General features: G+C 36.4%; 1 non-coding gene across 1 annotated transcript; it reads left to right on the forward strand.

Annotated features, from left to right (window-relative positions):
* The first annotated feature begins 14384 nt into the window (after positions 1–14384).
* Trnad-guc lies at positions 14385–14457 on the forward strand. Its single transcript has one exon. It is a non-coding gene; the product is annotated as a tRNA-Asp (tRNA).
* Positions 14458–19946: the final 5489 nt, after the last annotated feature.

Below are 19946 nucleotides of genomic sequence, written 5' to 3' on the forward strand. Positions count from 1 at the left end.
TGACTTTGGTATTTTTATAAGAACAGCATGCACTTACGTCCAGAACAGTGATATTTGGTGCAGTGGAATTGCTGATGATGGTCAGAACGGAACTCCTCAAATCTGAACGGCACACTTATAGTGACTTTGGTATTTTTATAAGAACAGCATGCACTTACGTCCAGAACAGTGACATTGACATTTGGTGCAGTGGAACTGCTGATGAAGAGTGAGCCGCCCCTGGTTAGAGTTCCGTTCTCAGATTTCAAAATTGGTTCAGAAATGACGGAGATATCGAATAACAAACATTAAAAATATACAGACGAATTGATAACATAATCCAACATTTGAAAGTATTTATCACCAGAACCCCAAAGGAAGGCGGTTTTTTTTTTCTTAAAAATTATTTTTTACAAATAATAAAATGGATGATGCAGTCAAGCTTTGTCTGTCAATTCAAACAATTTGTAGGTAAGTTGACATTTTAGGCCCACTTGCACCAACCACTTAACTCAGGGTTAGTGGGCTGTCAACTGTCAAATTCCATATAAAATGGTGGGTTAACCCTCGGGTTAACCCTCCATTTTCGTTGGTGCAAGTGGCCCTTAGGGGATTATTTTTTGCTAAACTGCATCCTTAATATCCAAATGCGGTTGCGAATGAAACTCTACCGTAATAAACTACATTAGCTTACCTAGGAAACCTATAACTTCCTTAGAAACTATTATATCTCGTATTCGAACTCCATGACTGAAACAAAAAATGCGGGTATCTTTCTAAAATTCTTACAACAAACAATCCAAAGTGTCAAAAGACCCAATAAACCGTTAGCTCATAAGCAGGTAGGTATCAGAGCATAATTATTGTAATATTTATAATATATAATATATGCATGTTTTAACGAGGTTGTATGTTTTACTCATACTAATATGACCTTGCTAACGTAAATTGGGCATACTCGCAAAAATTAGTTCCAGACCGTCAAACACGTGAACACGGCGACACGTTTTATCTAATGAGCGACATTAATTATGCAAAATACATTGTTTTAGCGAACGCTGTTCGAGCGGCGGGGCATGTTCGACCAGCACGTGCCGTGATTCCTTGGTGTGGTGCACTTCACAAATATCTATACTAGTCGATGTTCAAAAATATGTAGGTGTGTACCTATACTGGGGCATTCCACGAGAATGTTGCTTACGACATGCTTTTGCCTTGTATGGCAGCTATTTCAATCAAATTCGTAAAGCTCGAGAAAATACTCCCAATTTGTTAACCAAGTCATGAAACGTTGTCAGACACAACTTCGCTTTCTTAGCGTCTTCAGAAGTATTAGAAGAGTTGGATGTCGTAAGCGACATTCTCGTGGAATGCCCCAGTATAGGTAGTATACCTACCTAGCTCGCCTTTAGGACAAAGTGAGCAAAAGCAGTGTAGGGATCTAAGGGATTGAGCGCTACACTGCTTTGGATATATTTTTTCACTAGTTTTTTTTCATTTGACTAGTGCGAAGTTGGGCACCAACATGTTATAAATTTTCCAATCGAAGCTTTGCTATTAGTTGACTTCTTCTTTAGGAAGTCATTAAGGTATTAAAAATAATTGATGCCAACATTGGGCAGAAAAAGGAAGGAATGGCGACCTCATTGTCCTTAGGGCTCAACGGAAACATTTATTGTTTTATTTTGTTTTGTAGTCACGGAGTGTAACCTTGTTAATTATGAACGAGACGTAATGGTCAAGTTTTTATAAATACATACCTGAAATTTTAATAAAATATAGGGACGGAGGTGCAGAACACTATGATAATTTTACTATTCCATTTAAACAATTTAAAATGTAAAAAAGGAATTAGGAATTGTAAACTAGAAGCAAAACGAATACCCTTCAAAGCACTCTAATTTATTTAAAATATCTAATGTAACTAATGTAAGAACACTGTAATTGCCAGTCAAAATCTCATAAAATCTTTTACAGTAGGTACATTCACATCTTTAACATTACAAAGAAAAATATTTCTTTGATGTCAGCCTAATTAAACATAAAATAGAAAATAACGCTAAGATTAGAGGATAATTGGTAATTACATTTTGCACACAGACTAATGAATGACGGTGCGAATGATTTGGCAATTATTCAGATTATAATTGCGCCAATTAGATCATATTTAATTACCTATAACGATGTATGTAATGTATCTAATCTAGTTCGGACTCTGATCTAGTTCCTATTCTACCTTTTCCATATCGCATTCAGAATATTTTTTACGTATTATTATGATTTAGGCAACTAGGAATTAAAGCTTGAATAAGACAATAAGTCACAATTAATATTTTAGGGCAGCGAGGGGTCACAGCCGAATAATCAGCCGATGTAGGACTGTTGGTAGATAGAGATAGGTAGGTACCCAAGTTTAATTATTGAGGTGGCATTAGGGATGGTAGCTGCGTTACTGTCTTGACAAAGGAGCTATCGATTACATCACATAAATGAGTGACCTGTTAACCGTTCACATTTATTTACTCACTTTCACTTTATTTTTATTTAAAGTGACTACTTATATTTTTGCTTTAGGTAATGATATCGGCCATTTGTCAAACATGATAAAAAATGCTTGAACCGATGACTTCCCTGGGAAATTAGTTAAGGTTGCCCCAAGCAGGCACAGGAAAAAAATAATTAAAAATGCGTGAATGCCAAGCACGGTCATTATTGTCATTAAGCTCCCTCACCGTCTCATTACCGCTAATGAGTAAATTGACAACTGCATCGATACGGCCCGCAGCAGGAGCGAAGTTTTTTAATATTACCTATTGTCTGAAGGTGTCACACCTTTTGTTTGTAGTAGTATATGAAAAGACAACTTTCATCATAATTATTCTTTCAGTTTATCGATATTTTATGCCTGCGATTTTCAACCACCGTGCGAATTAATCCGAGCTATAAAGTTAACATAAAATGACTGTCTTTCAGATCTCACTATTAGTTAGTTAGTTTACATACCTACTCCAATATTCCTTTTACAAAAAGGCAAACGAAAGAAAATTGCATTTGCAATTCTCAGATTAAGTTTTTATTTTAGAAGTAGATTAGATACAAATAAAATCATTTAGGAATGCAATTATTCATAGGCATGCACTATACTAAGCTCTCCGTAACATGTCACTCGAGTGCCTTACACCTGAGTTTCAACCATAAAAATAATCTCAATGTTAATTAATTCATTGGTATGCCTCACGACAGTTTATATTCAATGATATTCAACAGTTATCCACGTTTTGCTTCGATCAAACAACAACTGGCCATAAAATAAAAAAAATAGTAACCCAATCCCTTGAAAAATGACTCTAGGGTTGCCCCTCAACAGGAAACGAGTAATTAAAAATGCGCGAGCACCGAGTGCTAGTGCTAGCAATGCTTATTTAGTTTACTCAGCGTCTTATTACCGCTAATAAGCAATTGACAACTAAATCGACATACCGATACGCTTAGGGTTGCCAGATAAAATTCGAGAAAAGCAAAACAAAATAAAATTTTAGATTTTTCAACTCGATAGGTACCGGTTGCATCGTCAGTCGAGTGCTTCGGAGCCCGGGGTCCAATTTCCTCCACTTCGCACGCTCTTCTGCATCCCTGATGGGTACGTAGCTGAGTGGCACAAACGCTCACGAAACAAAACGCTCGTAGATATCTATCTCTATCGTTCTTGCGTATTATTGGCGTGACAGTGCCAGACTACCTTTCGCGGTGTTTCTTTTTCGTTTCGCGTCGCAGAAATGCCATTCGGCTACGGCACCTGGTTGTGAGACCATTGGCATGCATATATTGCAAATCATCCCCAAGCCAACATCACTTCTTGCGTTCCAGAGATTACCTATACATGGTATTTTCGTTAAACATAGTATCGAGTAAAATAAATTAATAAATAACAAAAATTTTATAAAGTTCAGCTACCACATGTAAATAGATATGTAGGTACCTAGGTATATTACTTTCAAATATGTATTGTTTTTTCCCTTTCCAAGCGCCGGAATAGCTTAGTTTTATTACACTTTCTCGGGAGCCGAAAAGACATGCAAGAAATCGGGAGAATCTCGACCATGTAGCAACCCTAAGACTTAGTGACTACTTGACTAGGCATTCGTACGTTGCGCTAATTAGGAAGGAAACTAATAAGTATTGAATGTCCGTAATTATTTTACGTTATGTCATCAATATTTATAAGGTCAGTCACCGTGTATGGTGTAGTTTTATTATAACCTTATTGGAAGTAATGTATCAAATTGTTAACTACTGGGCAACGTCAGCCATACGTATAAGTTTATATTACCTATAGTAAATTTGTTGAAAAATACACTACGTCAAGCACTTTTAAACATATGTATACGTAGCGTAAAATAAACTTTTAAGGGCAGATAAGTAGGTATTCACTAGGTACTATTAAGTTTCTTATATATAATGTTTTGGAGTTGGAAGTACAGTCAGCAATATGTATACTATTGGCTCAGCAACTTTGCATACAAATATCTATTCAGACTATTCAGGAAGCAGGAAGCAGGAAGAGCCACCTTTCTCTGCAGCCGACAGACTAGGTAAGGTACACAATTTCAATAATAGTTGGTAATTAATACCTATTGGTATGTATTTATTTATTTAATCTTTATTAAGGCGGACTTAATGCCAGACAGCATTCTCTACCAGTCAACCTTTAGGCAAAGCAGAGATATTGTGGGCGGTGATATTACTAAAACTTTACATAGATCAACCTAGAGATTATAATTCTTACCGAGTGGATTAAAGATTAAGTAAAATGCATAAGTATTTTTTTAATGATGTAGATACGTAGTAATACTTACGTATGTAGGTACCTAAGAGTGTGTTTATAAATATATCTAAGGTTAACTTGATTCTATAACTTACCTAAGTGTCTTCCTAAGTGAAGAAAACGTAAGGTAATGTAAAGTTTATTGGATCATTAGCATCGGCTCCCGTCGCGACGACACTCCATACTAGACAAACATTCTGAGACTATAGGAACTCACACGTGTGTGCCATTTTTGCTTAGAATGTTTACAAGTGGATATTATGTTATGTAGGTATAATCTGTTCTAGGTGTCTTATATTTTTACGTGCTGTCGATGATTCAGAAAACATTGAATACATTAGACATGCATAGCACTTAGTTTAATCGGTAGAACTTGACTTTCATTCGCCTAATAAGTTTGTACCTATTGTAGGTACCTTAGTACAAGCACACAAAAGCGACAAGGTACAGAAATCGTCACTTATTTATTCCGGTGACTGTCCTAAGTAGTATCAATGTATTTAACTTCCCTTATCAAACACTTCAGACTAGACGCATAGAATAAGCACAAGTGTCGCGTGAGTCGCGTCTATACTAGTATAGTTATACGAGTATATGAATTAGACACAGCTGACGATCGGTAAAGAGAGCATGGGAGTTAATGACCCCGCGAACATTCGCTCCTGCGAACGCTACGCGCTACGCCGTAGCGCCGCAAAAACGTTTTGTACATCACATGACACATCATTGACGGGTTTCTACCACAGAATATAGATAATTATAATAGTTTTCTACTATAATTAAGTAGGTTTAACTTAAAACCAACCTAACTAAGGAAAACTTATGAAGGTACCTATAGATAATGTCGAATATACCTACCTAATATATAAGTTAACAATAGGTAAATAGTTTGAACCAAGAAAGACATCGTATACATTCCTATTAGGTGAAAAAAAATCTTGCTTCCAAACTTTTTACCAATGTTTCCAAGTCCCAAATATATTTAACCCTCCCCATTAAAAAATGTCTAACATTTTATTAGCGTTCAAAAAACAAGGACGCTAGAACGCCAGTCATGTTGTTCAAAGAGATAATACTCGACGTGTTAAATGCGAGCCCACAATTGAATCGTCGGGCGAAGGCCATCAATTAAAGTTATTAAAAATAACATTTTAACATGTGTTGTGCAGTACAGGTATGTACCTACATTTGACGTCAATACTTGAACGTTCGTGTTACTTTGATAAGATTAAGTGTTGTATTTGTAATTGTCGATTGTTTTATCGCTGTTATGGATTGAGAAGATTTACATTTTTTAACATAATCATCCAGCTCTGGTATTTTAAGTGATATGGCAAGGTATTAAAGTCCAATAACGTAAATAATCGTAGGTATTTGTGAGAACCTCGTTTGGTCGGACGAGTGACGGCGCGGCGAGTACAGGCAGGGGCGGCTCACTCCGCGAATCTATCGCCGCGCTACAAGTACATGCCAGCGGCCGCGAGTTCGCGGCCTAATCAGGGGTGGCGCGCGTTCTCACGGAACGCACGTTCGCACTTTCTATTGTTACATTACGTAGCAAGTTTTTTTCAAGGTTCATATGCGATGTCCACGTGTGGAATGGCTAATAATGCTTAGTTAAATAGACATCATGAATAAAATAGGACAATGTTACACTGATCTTATTGATTAAGTCCAACGGAAAACAACTTCAATAAGGCTTCTGATGCTGAAGGCTGTAACAAAAATATATAAATACTGTATATTATGTATATATACCTAGAAAGTACCCAAGACTTGAATATATAGTATAACTATTTATCTGAGAATTAATGCGTTTTAAACCATAGATAACCCTATCACTGGACGCCGCGCACGTGCGGCTGGTTTCTTTGTTAGAATTTTGTAGGCATTTAAAAAGGCGGCATTTCGTGAACATCAAAGCAGTGGGCCTTCTGTACTTGTACTATTATATATTCTGTGGTACAGGTATGACGCGGGCAGGGCGAGCGGAAGCCGACCTGCGACCCGCGAGTCGCCATTAGCGCCGCGCATTCAATAATAATGAACGACTCGCTCCGAAATATCCCTGTTTACACCCGCCGCCGCGCCGCGCCGCAGCGACGACCGACCGCATTTTATTTTTTTCGCTGTCGCCCATTTCGCCGTCATAGCTATTTCCACTCGAGGCATTATACGCGCGCCAGTGTGTGCGTCAGTCCACGTGGACCGCTTCGACGTCGGTGAACAGAATCCGTCGAATCGCGGCTTCCCATTGGTCGATTCGGCGAGATCGCTTATTAAGGGCGGAGTTACACGCGTTCCCGCGCTTCGATTGGTCGGCACAGTGCGCGAAAAGAGCGCCATTGGCCGGGTTGATTTTTATAAGCGCGGCACTCCACGTGGACTCGTTTATCTATTCAGACGCCGGCGGCGCGGTCGCGGGGGGAGGCCGGGGGGTATACGGGCAATCAGTAAAGGCGGGAGGAATACGGCCATATTTATAAGAGCTGCGGGGATGCAATCACGAAGCGGCGCGGGGGGTGCGGAGGAGGGGGGCGGCGGCCATTTTGAGGGCAGCTCTTTTTATTCGTTTTTCGCGCGGGGTGCGTCGTCGGGAGCGCCGTGCTAATTGCGGGGGTAATGAGGGCGCTCGAGAGCTCACTCTATTAAACTCGGTATCGACTGCCTTATTGATTCGTCCTTATACGACAGGCTGTAAACAAAGCGGGCTCGATTAGACTCTTTACGCACGACACGGCCGCGTTGCCCGTCGCCATACGCGCCCATTCATAATCGTTTTATCATCGATGAATTCGGTTTAAATGTACACTCACTAGTTTAACTCGTATCGTATATAATAAATACCTAATTAGGTACAATAGGTACATATAACTGATATAACTTTATCACTTAACAGTTTATTTTCAAAAGTCGTTGAGTAGATGAGTGGAAATCTCCGATATCTTAGTACCTATCTAAGATCCCATATAACCATAATCGGTCGCCGTTCCTACGCAAATCCTCCTATTTTGTGTACACACAGGTCTTCGGGTCTCAATGCTTAGTCGCAGTACGGTCGACGTTTAGTCGCGGCGACCCAAATGGGGACGATTGGTAACAGGCACAAATGGTCACAGAAGTGACAGAAGTGTGCACTACGCGTGCACACATTGTTACCGTTTGGCGACTACTTTCCCAAAATCATTCGTTCATTTCATTCTTTTCAAATGGCGACTGTCAGAGACGTCAAAGTAAAAAAGAAATAAAATCATTTGACATTAAAATGTAATGGCGTAAGAATTTGTTAAAGATAAAATATTGTTTGCATTTGTAATATAATGTGGGCTAATTACCATGGCCAATTAAATTGCTCGAGTGATTTCATAAAATAAGTCTAAATTTATCAACGCGCCATCAATTCACCTCAGTTTAACCAGTAATAATATTATTGACTACTCGGTGTTTGCGTGTTATGTATATTGATTGGTGAAGTTTTAGTGCTCCGGTGCATATACTATACTGAAATAATAAAAATAATGCCTAGAAAACCAATAAAGCTGTTAAAATATGGATTAAGACGGTAATATTCCATGTAAAAAACAGTCGCCAAACGGTCACCAAACGGTCGACAAACGGTCGCAAAATGGTCGCAGCGTACACGCGTGACCGAAAGCAAAATGGCTTCTTGTATTAATTTTTTCCAGGTATCCTCAAACTTTATAAACAATTAAATATGCCGTCGTACTCAGTTGCCCTCACTAAAGAAGATTAAAAAAAATTGTAACGTGCGTACCGAGCTGCTGGGTTGTAAAGGATCGGGGATCATATTATTATGGTCTTCTATAGAGCAACTAGTATTTTGCGGCATTTCACAATTGACACTTGTTGAAGTAGTCGTCATTAATATTACTATCAACATTAATTTCAGCGATCTGTACTTCTTTTGTCAAGATTTTTGTATAGATAAGTGTCTACAAATTTGTAATGTTAAAGAGACATAAATAAAACGTAGTAGAGTAAATAATGTGTTTTTTTTGTAACCCAAACAAAATACTTGTAGATACGAGTGCGGAAAAGAGGAAAATCGATACGAGTAGCGATAAATTAATACACGAACGAAGGGAGTGTTTTAAATCGACACGAGTTGTGAATGTCCTTTTCGCACGTGTATCGTACGACGATTTTCAGTACCTAAATCTAAGCTAAGAGTTTCGACCAGACAAGAAAACAATCATTGCTTGATTTGCTCGCACTACTGCGTTAAAAAAAGCAGCATCTGTACTGAAAAAAACTATCATTGCGCAACAGAAATTCTATTAATATCACAGTAAATACTCTATTTCATTTGATTCCTACTTTTATTGTGTAAAGCAACACTACACTTCATTTTTATCAATAAGAATTAAAAATTATATATTTAATACATTAAGTAACTATAAAGTGCTTATCTATTTGTATTATCATTCTGCACTTTTCTTAACTTTCCCACATTTCTATAAAATGTCGAAGAGTGCTTAAATGGTCGTCGTCGTTTATTATTATTTAATTCGCTCATATTTAAATGATTCAAAGCAACCAGTCCACAACTTCACAAGACAGTTTGAGAAACCTTCGTATTTCAGATTGTCATTTGCGGATACAGTGGTTTAGGAGCAGTTCGGTAATCAGACCTACACATGTGTGTACAAATTCTGTCAATGTCACTGTCAGAAACCGTTCTGACAGTGACAATGACAGCCACAAATTCGTCCACATGTTGTTACCGTTATGTGTGCAAACGTCGACTAATAAAGTGTCGTTAAAAGTCATTCTGACAGTGACATTGATAGCCACAAATTCTTACACATTTTGTTACCGTAACGAGTGCACACGACGACTACATTTTGTTATTGTATCAATACGGTCGCATTGTTTGCACGACGTTACCACGCGTTATGTCACATTTGACAGTTAGTTACTGATTTGAAGATTTTGCGACTGAAATGGTTGTATGGGATATACCCAACGCTACTTAAATAGAGTAATTTACTAAAACTGATAACTACTTATCATTTATAACTTATTCATTGGCCATAAATTAACAAAATAAATATGTATTAATTTACTAAGTTATTTAACTCTATTAATTCCGCAAAATTTGATAGGTACTTAATACTTAGCACGTAATAGTGGCAACTTAACACATACCTAGGTAGATACCTAAAACCTAAACAATATCTTTATTATTTATTAGAAATGGATATCATCTCCAAAATATCCACTAATAAAAAAATCCGAAATAATCTTATTATCGATTTGCGTCTCTACAATTATGGGAATACCTAGTGGGTGATTTGAGTAATTCAATTACATATTTAAAGAGATATGTTTTCCCCCTTAAATTAGGGCCTGATGACTTCTATTATAAAGTTTATATTAAGGTATTCAATTTTGGGCGGACCTTATGGCGGTCAAAATTTCAGTTCTAGTTTGATTTTTGTGATTTAGGGTATATATTTAAATACCTACCTACGTATAGTAGATCAGAAATATTTTTTTAATACACATGGTGGCAAAAACAAATGTGTAGGAATATATGTAAAATATAAACGACCTAATACACTAATAAATAATAATAGATCTACCTATATTTGTAAATGTGCACGGGAAAACGTCTCGCTTTGTCGATTGCTTTTTAAAGCCGCTTTGTCAGTTTATTCATATAAAGATGCTTCAAGTCTCGCCTTAGTAGTAACCGACAAAGTGCGACGTTTTACTAAACACACTCACATTTCAGTGTCACTAAACATGTGCTAACTGCTGCTAACTGTTACAATCTCACAACTCACAAGCATGTTTGTTAGGGTGTAAACATAATTTTAATAAATTACTGGAGGTATTCATTTACAATTTGCATTGTAAATAAGGTAATGCGTCCAATACCGAGTAATTTTTGCGGGAGGTAAAAAGTCAACGATTAAATATTTTCATAATAAGCTTGTTTTTCCTTTTCGTACCAAAGCGGTTGGGTGTGCCAACTCGACAAGCGAGGTAAAAGGAAAATGACGGGATTGGTCAAATGGTCAGTGCAACAGGATGGTCGATGGCTAATACCTACCAATGTACATACATAGCAAAGACATATGTAACTCCGTATAGATATAGATGGATAAAGTCTAAGAAAAAAACGTACCTCAAAGCCCTATAGAAAAAGGTAGAGGCCTACATGGCGTTACACCTTTGGGGAACGCTCGGCTAGATGGCGCTAATATTAATATTTGACATTTTAACACATGTATATCAAACTAACAATATGGGCCAAATTGTCAAAACTGAGGTTCAAAAGTTTTAAAAGCTTGTGTCGAGAGATGGCAGTCTATGCACTGTGATTAGTGTGATTACACATTTTACTTTGATAGTAACCCTCTATATAAAACTCGATCCTCTTTGATACACAGATAGATGGAATTATACCTACCTACTCTTTATTGTTACACCTCAGCAAAAGATACAGCGGAGACAAAACAAATGATTATAAATAAATATAGGCAGACAACAGGCGGTCTTATCGCTAAAGAGCGATCTCTACCAGACAACCTTTGGGTACCTAGCGGAAATAAGCAACATAATCAAAAAGACCTATTAGGTGTTATGAAATAAAAAATCACAATTATTCTAATTTCCAACACACAAATTCAATAAACATACACATATACCTAAGAGAATATAAATATACTTACATAAACATATTTAAACAGTACTAATAGTAATATACAACAAGCCAGATATGTGAGTGTGTTTAGTAAAACGTCCCACTTTGTTGGTTATCATTAAGGCGAGATTTGCTTGTATCTTTTTATGAATAAACTGACAAAGCTGCTCTATAGCAATCGACAAAGTGGGACGTTCTCCCGTACACACTCACATATTATATAATTATATAGTGTATTAACAAACCAAAAATCTACAGCAGTCATAGGTGTAGATACCAACCACAGAGTAAAAATAGCAATACGATCACTAAGGGAGAGATAGATACCTAATATTCTTAAAGCATTTTTTTTAAACAGAAAGAGATTGAGCCCGTCTAATGCCTGAGGTAGAGAATTCCAGAGTCGAAAAGCTTTAAAGGTAAAAGAGGAGTTGTAAAATTTACCTAGCTACCTATTAGTAGGTACCCAGTAGAGTCTATAATATGATCAAAGAGTTTTAGTTAAGTAATTTTTGTTCCACATTTATCTAATGTGCAATCGTAATGAAGAAAATACGCGTAGAATTAGGTAATAGAGCTTGTAAACCTTTAGGGCCGATGTACACGAACAGTTCTCATTGCATTTGGTTTGCAGTCCGTCTGTAAGGGCCAATAAGGGCAATAATACGTTTTATACCTATGCGTACATAATATTAAAAACTCGTTAAGTTCCATTCTATTTTCAAAATACATAAGGATAATAGTATATTGTGCAACAAGGGAGGTAAGGGGGATTTTGTCAACGTTAATAACTCGCGACAGCCGCAGGCTGGAGAGAGTTATAGACACGAGTTTACAAAATCCTTACCTCCTGAGTTACAGTTATATTTACAGTTACAGTTTACAGTTACAGTTTACAGTTACAGTTACAGTTACCTGAGTTACATTTGAGAGGAAAACACAGAGGAAAAAAATCATAAGGCGCCGCTGCGACCAGTAGGCTATCTTCACCTATATCGGATTCTTCATATAAATCCATTGTTCTTGATTACAAACGCTTTTTGAGCACAAACAAACACTAAAATACCGCATATAAATTAAATGCAATGTTCAAAAAAGCATACAAGCAAAAGAAGCAACTCATTTTACGTGTCCGTCAAAATATTTGTCGACATTTTCTGCTTAAATTTTCTGTTGTACTGCCCGTTGCTATACTGTGCCGGCAACGCGGTCAAGTGCAAATCGAGATGGCCGTCAAAGTTTCCTGCCAGGTTGCTAATTATAACGATTTATCTACGTGAAATTTACAAAATAAATGTAAAACACACTGAAATAATTGTAAAACATAAATAAAATGCATTTTTCATACCGCATAATATTTTTTATAGCTTAATAGTCAAATTTTAGTTGTGCAAAAAATCCTTGGCTGATTGAAACTGTATCCTTTGCCCGAAGTAAATATTGTACGGATTGTATTAATTTTTAAAACTAAATCCATTACTCTCTTGGGAATAAAATAGTACATTATTCTTCAGTACACGTAGACGTAATGAGACCTTTAAACAGCAAATGTGATGAAAAAGTAAATAAAATAATGCCTTGCTGTTTGCATAAAAAATATTAAACAATATTGAAATAAATCACTGTCTGACTCTCATTTAATTAGATCCTAATTGATATTACCTACCTACCTTTACCTATAGGTAGTATCAATTAGGATCTAATTAAATGTAGTATATTATATTTACAAACCTAATATTATGTATGTTAAATTATTTTGACGACCGGTCTGGCGCAGTCGGTAGTGACCCAGCCTGCTACGCCGCGGTCCCGGGTTCGAATCCCGGTAAGGGCATTTATTTGTGGGATGAGCACAGATATTTGTTCCTGAGTCTTGGATGTTTTCTATATATATAAGTATTTATATATTATATATATATCGTTGTCTGAGTACCCACAACACAAGCCTTCTTGAGCTTACCGTGGGCCTCAGTCAATCTGTGTAAAAAAAAAATGTCCTATAATATTTATTTTATATATTATTCTTTTTCCTAGTTTAGTTTATCCACATTATAGGTAACCATTAAACTTACCGTAATATAACAAGCCATTGCATGCAAATCCAAATACATTACAATCAAAGTGTAATTAAAGCTATATGTCGCACCGGACGCCCCCAATGTCAATTAGTCCAGTTAGCGGCCCTATCGACCGAATGATTACTTCCTATTAGTGCATGATCACATTACTCATACTTAGCCGAAGGGTTAGACAGTACTACCTGTACAGTCGCCTTCAGAAACAGGGGCAAGCAAACACCTTGGCATTGTTCGAGCCGATATTGTTTAGTTAAATAGTTACCTAAAAGATGTCGCTGTCCCAGACGCAAACTGGATAACGATAGGTTTTTATAAAATCATGTAAGGAATTGTCATATTGGGGAAAATATTTGGTTTGGTATCGTAGCAACGTGTCTCTTTCAAAGTGGTCCTTCGAGTCGATACGCCTAGACAATAGAGGCTTGTGCCGATATTTGTGAGCGCCTTGACCGCTTCGATATCTTTGATGGCGTCTGTACTGTACATACTAGCTGGTAAGTGTAAGTGCCTAGAGCTTATTTGCAGATAAAATTGTCTTAAAAATGCACCTGCTGAGTGTTAGTTAGGTATTAGGTAGGTCATACACACAAACCCCAACAGAAACAAAAGTTTTTAACTTCTGATTAGTATAAACGTCTGCAATCAATGCCACTAGGCTTAGAATAAATTTAAAAGTGGAAAATGTCTGCCTTTGGTGAGACTTGAACTCACGGCCTCTGGATCGATACTCCAGCGCTATGCTAGATGAGATGAGCCACCAAGACTACAACCAAGCCAGCGAAATTGACCATTGACCTTAGTGGTGGAAAATTTCGCTGGCTTGGTTGAAGTCTTGGTGGCTCAGTTGGCAGAGCGCTGGAGTGTCGATCCAGAGGCCGTGAGTTCAAGTCTCACCCATGGCAGACATTTTCCAATTTTAAATTTATTCTAAGCCTAGAAACAAAAGTTAACTCTTACTTATGAAAGTTAAATAAACGAAGCTTTTTTCTATACCACACTGTGGAAAACGAGCATAAGGCTGGCCTGCTGGTAAGCAGTCATCATAGCCTATGAACATACTGTTTTGAAGATGCCCAGCATAAGGTATCTACCTACTATTAGAGTAAAACCACGTGCAAACCTCGACAGGGAGCAGTCATCATAGCCTATGAACGTACTGTTTTGAAGATGCCCAGCATAAGGTATCTACCTACTATTAGAGTAAAACCACGTGCAAACCTCGACAGGGAGCTCATTACACAGTCGGATCGGATCATGATTTTCCTTTAGTTATTTCTTATTCTATGTTATGTTTGGCTTGGCTGTCCGCTGTAGGATCGTCGTTGTTTGATCAAAGCCTAAAATCAGCATTCAAAGTAATTTATTTCAATTGCTAATGGAATAAAAATAAATAACAGTTCTCAGATATTTTTAAGAAATAATTACTCACCTGCTAATCATATGAATATATTTAAAATTTTAAATTATGCTAATTCTTAAGAAACATGAATTAACAAGTTGACATTGTTATGAAAGCATTTAAGCGCATTAGTGAAAATGTATTAGGTATTAATAGTAATATATTCTCAATTAACTTTGTCATTTCATTACATTAACTAATACTAAAGTCACTCCAAGTAATTATTTACCAAAACGTCTACAATAACTTTTATACTTAGATTTGATTTGATTATTTACCTATTAGGAAAATCTATATTAATACAGGTTCAGGGTTTGTCTATCTTGAGATAATAATACCAACCGTATCAGACAAGTTTCGAATTCTAAAAAAACTTTATCCATCTTTATCGATCCATTATTAAACTACTAACATGTACCATTATTCTGAACACAAATAAAATAAGTACCTACGTATAGCATGTCAAAGGACTCTCATCAGCAGAAAATATAGCATAATTAAAATTATAGGTGCGAAAGCTTATATTCCAAAGAGAATTTGAATTTCGCGCCTTTTTCTACTGATAATGTTGTTTAGCCGGCAACCGCAATATAAATTATTTATGTCATATTTTAAGCCCACACGTAACATATCTAACTATATATTATAGTCTGCTTTAGCTTAGCGGGCTTTAAGAATGGAGATTGTGATCGTTTGATAATTATTTATTTTTAATTTCTACGACACAAATATCTCTGACAAGCCCTGAGACCGCCATTATAGTAATTACAAGTCGTACAAGGTCTGTGACATTAAACTTTAATAGGCTGAGTCTTTTAAATGTTTGTGTAGGTGAAAAATGTTAATTAGGCGCGTAGAAAATTAGTTTTTAAAGGCGTTTTTGGGTCAAACAAGCAAAAACTAATTATATCATGTTCGAACTCAGGTCATTGCCTAGATGATCTAAAGCATTTTAATAAGTAGCATTTATTATTTACAAGACGCAATATTTTGTAGACACCTAAAGTAATATAAAGTAGGTCAGAACCAGATTGTAAGAAATCTCTCACTGCTTGTCATTTTGACATGGTTATAGAGTGCCTTTCCAATTGGTTGACTGTACTGTACCTACGTAAAAATATTCATAGTAACTTACAGGTCACCTTACGCTACTTACGGGCACGAATGAAAAGAATGAGTGAATGAAAATATGCATGTCTGTGACAGATTATTCAGATCAACCAATAAAATGTTAGCTGCTCTCTTGGCAGTTACAATTGTATATCGATGATATCACTCATACAATCAAAGTTTTGTTCATTTCATGCGTGCCAGCTTTCGTGAAACAATCAATAGAAGGCGAAGAGCATCGACAAAAATCACAATGCAGCTGATTGCAATTGAGACGGTGAAGACTGAAAACTATCAACCTTTCAAATACGTAGTTGAACTAGTTGAAAGGTTGATACTTTTCGCCAAAATATGTCAGTTTTACTACTTATTTAAATAGCTACCCTAAACAGTTGGGAAGATGCTTCGACTCTGTGGTCTGTGGTTACTGTAATCTGTAAGTACCTATAATAAAGCCAGTATATTATAGTACCTATAGTTAAAGCCAGCCGCTCTGCTATCGTTCCATCAACAAACAGCAATAAGAATGGTAGTTAATAATAGTTCATTAAGGTAACGAATGGTTAGGCAACGTCGCCGGCACAATGGTTGACACAGTTGGGCTAACTGCTGCGTTCTTAGCTGCTACGACCATCGCCTGTAAACATGCACGAGGAAACGTCTCAGAAAAATGAGTATAAGAGCTTACATATACTGGCTATGAAACTACGTATCTAAGTTATACTGGATGATAAAAGATCTTGATTTATTCTGTAATCTTGAAGCTATAGGAATACGTGGTCTTGCATTACTCATGTGTGACACTGCTGAACAAACGCGCTCACTCAAACAAATGCCGGGGACGGAGTTTGAGACATATTGTTGTTTTTTTTTCTGTATGTGTTAAGGCCATAATTTGTACAAGTTTTAATTGAAGCTATTGTGCAACGAAATTTTCATTATACCTACATTTAAGTGGGTACGTTAATTTGTATTATTTGTAATACCAACGTTGGTTTCAGTCTGTGCCACAGTAAAGAATTCTCATTTAATTTTCATGAAGTACTTTTGCATGTGAAGACGATGAGCCTGGATTGGAACGCCAAATTTTGTTATGAACTCATAATATCGTTCCCGTGAGTCATGGATATTTTTTATATATTTAAAATTTATCTATATTAGGTATAAGTGTATATGCCGTCTTCTAGTAGGTATCTATCATAGGTATATTGCTTAGTTGCTTACTCTAGGTGCTATGCTGAGTTTGGGTCTAGCGCGAACTCTGTTTTCTGAAGATGTTGGAGACATGTTTAATTTACTTTGTATTGATAAATTACTTAAATTAGGTCTAGGTAATATGTGTACTCCGACCACGTCAAAAACTTACCAATATTATTTTAAGTTTATTTAGCTTCCCCAAAAATTTCCCTAACATTGTTAATAGCCACAACATGAATAGAAAACATTTAACCCCAGCAGCCTTAAATTAAACCATGTAACTGAGCCGCCCGCGGCCCTCGTGTAGCGATTTAGCCGAGCAAGGGTTTGAGGGAAACAAAATATTTAGAAATTAAAACCCGAGGAATCCGGTAGCCGCAAAAATGGGCTTCGTAGCGGGGCCCGGAGCGAACACGGCTTTAACGACTAGGTACCTGTTTTTGTTGGAGTAAGTTACGCTAAGGTGGCAAATGTTTTAAATAAGTACCTAGTGTGCCGTAAGAGGAGTAGAGGTGAGTTAGTAAAACATGGTAAGCCTTTAGTAGAGAAGTGTTAGAAATAAAACAGATATTTTTCACTTTCAAAAATTATATTTAAAATAAAAAATCATGGAACGGAATAAAAAATACCGCCATGATATTATCTTTGTTAAAATTATTAACAATGTGAATATTATTTATAAAATATATTTGTAAAATGTATTATTAGTTAACTTTGTGTAAGAAAGCTTATAATCGAAGATTAACAAACAAACCAATTAAAGAAGAAATTAAAAGGATTTAAGATAATAGGCAGCTTGACTGTACTTAAAATAAAATATACCATGCACGAAATAAAGCATCAGATAATTATAAGAAAAACAGGGAAGTTATTTTTAACTCTAATTTATATTTTATAAATCATATAGAAATATATAAAGTAATTCAGTTGACCGTGACGTCACTCGACAATTCGATTTCATATTAATTCCATATTATCAAGTCGTTCAAAATCTTTTTGACAGTTCTTAAAAAGAAGCTGATTTGACTAGGAGGAAAGTAGCCTATCCTATACATACGAGTATGACAATGGCAATTGAGTGAATGTTTTTTTTTTGCATATAATTATTTTCATAGCTTAAGCGCCGATGAGGTCTGACACTCTGAACTCACAACCTGTCGTAAAGTGCTATTCTGTAGACTAATGAATATTAAAATCTATTTGTTATTTAAATAACTTAAACGTTTGTCTATGAATAATAAGGATGCTGACCGAATTTTTAATCAAATATTTGGATTTTTTCCAGAATATTTCTGCTCTACCATTCTAGCTAGCTGAATGCAATATATTCATGGCTTGAACCCCCGGTTTTTACCACGACGAACTTGAAAGGTTAAAAATACCTACATACAGTGCGTAAACGTAATAAGGGCGATAAATGAAACCAGGCATATAATTCAATATTGTTATCATTAATTAAGAGGTGTTTTTGAGTTACTCTTAATTTTTAGCCCATAATTAATTTTTGAAAAATTTCCCAGCAGCAATGTACTGTAAACGTGGTTGCACGCGGTGACAATCAATGACAACTGTCAACGAGCGTTTAACGCGAGTGTGTTTGCATTACGTTGCGGGCCTAATTAATTTGTATGAATAAAAATAATATTTCAATTTTAAGTAAAAGTTATCTAATTCCATTTCTTATGTCCTATACTCACCACCGTTAAAAGGTTCGCCCGTATTAGGTTTACACCCTGTATAAACATACATTTACACCCAAACGGGGTAGTTAGAGCACATGAAACTGCTCAAGTTTCAGTGCCACCACGAACTACCTATAGGTACATCTGTGCATAAGTGCAGTGTCGTTAAAAATAAATCGTCAAAATAGAGTGTTTTATTCCGTAGCTTAAGCCTCTTTGTAAACTGTAAACAACGTGTAAGAGGATCATCACTAGGTAAATTTCAATATTTAAATGTAAGTTAAGTAGGTACTGAAATACATACATGTAGTCTACCTACTGTGAGTCCATGCAGTTCGGCGCCTTTAGGCTTTAATTAACCCAATCAGCGCCGAGGATGCGCCAGCGATCGCTGATTGGTTATACTATATGTATATCTACATCCGAACAGACGCTTGGCTTTAATATTTCATAACGTAATGTTAAAAAGTATTAAATTATGAATACCTGATGGTAGATGGGAACTGGGTAGCTCAGCGGTTAAGACGTAGGTACTCGTACCTTTGGACTTTACCAGCTGGAGGCCATACATTCTGTAATAGTGTTTGATTGTCAATAAACTGTCAGTGACATTGAGTGCATTCGTTTTAGTACAGACGATTATGTTGTTGATATTTAAGTAGAATGGTAACTTCTAGAATATCCATACTGAGGTAGGGTAAACTCGCCTCATTCGGTGACACGCCTAATTCGTTGATACAAGCTTTGAAGCACTATTCCGAAAGACGATTTTTGGTTGTTTCAGAATAAGGCGAGTCACCGAATGAGGCGAGTTTACCCTACTGAGAGACGGACTGTGATGTAGCTCGGAACTCTAAATGTTTCAATTTATAATAATACTCGAAGTGTGTCTTTGTAAACTTTACACATATTCCAATCCTACCTCTTATTTACCTACCTTTTTAACTAATTTTGAGATTATAAATTACAGAGTTGCTACGTACATATGTAGTTATGTAGGTAT

This window comes from Leguminivora glycinivorella, chromosome 15 (genome assembly GCF_023078275.1).
Source record: "Leguminivora glycinivorella isolate SPB_JAAS2020 chromosome 15, LegGlyc_1.1, whole genome shotgun sequence".
In the NCBI taxonomy this organism is placed as follows: domain Eukaryota; kingdom Metazoa; phylum Arthropoda; class Insecta; order Lepidoptera; family Tortricidae; genus Leguminivora; species Leguminivora glycinivorella.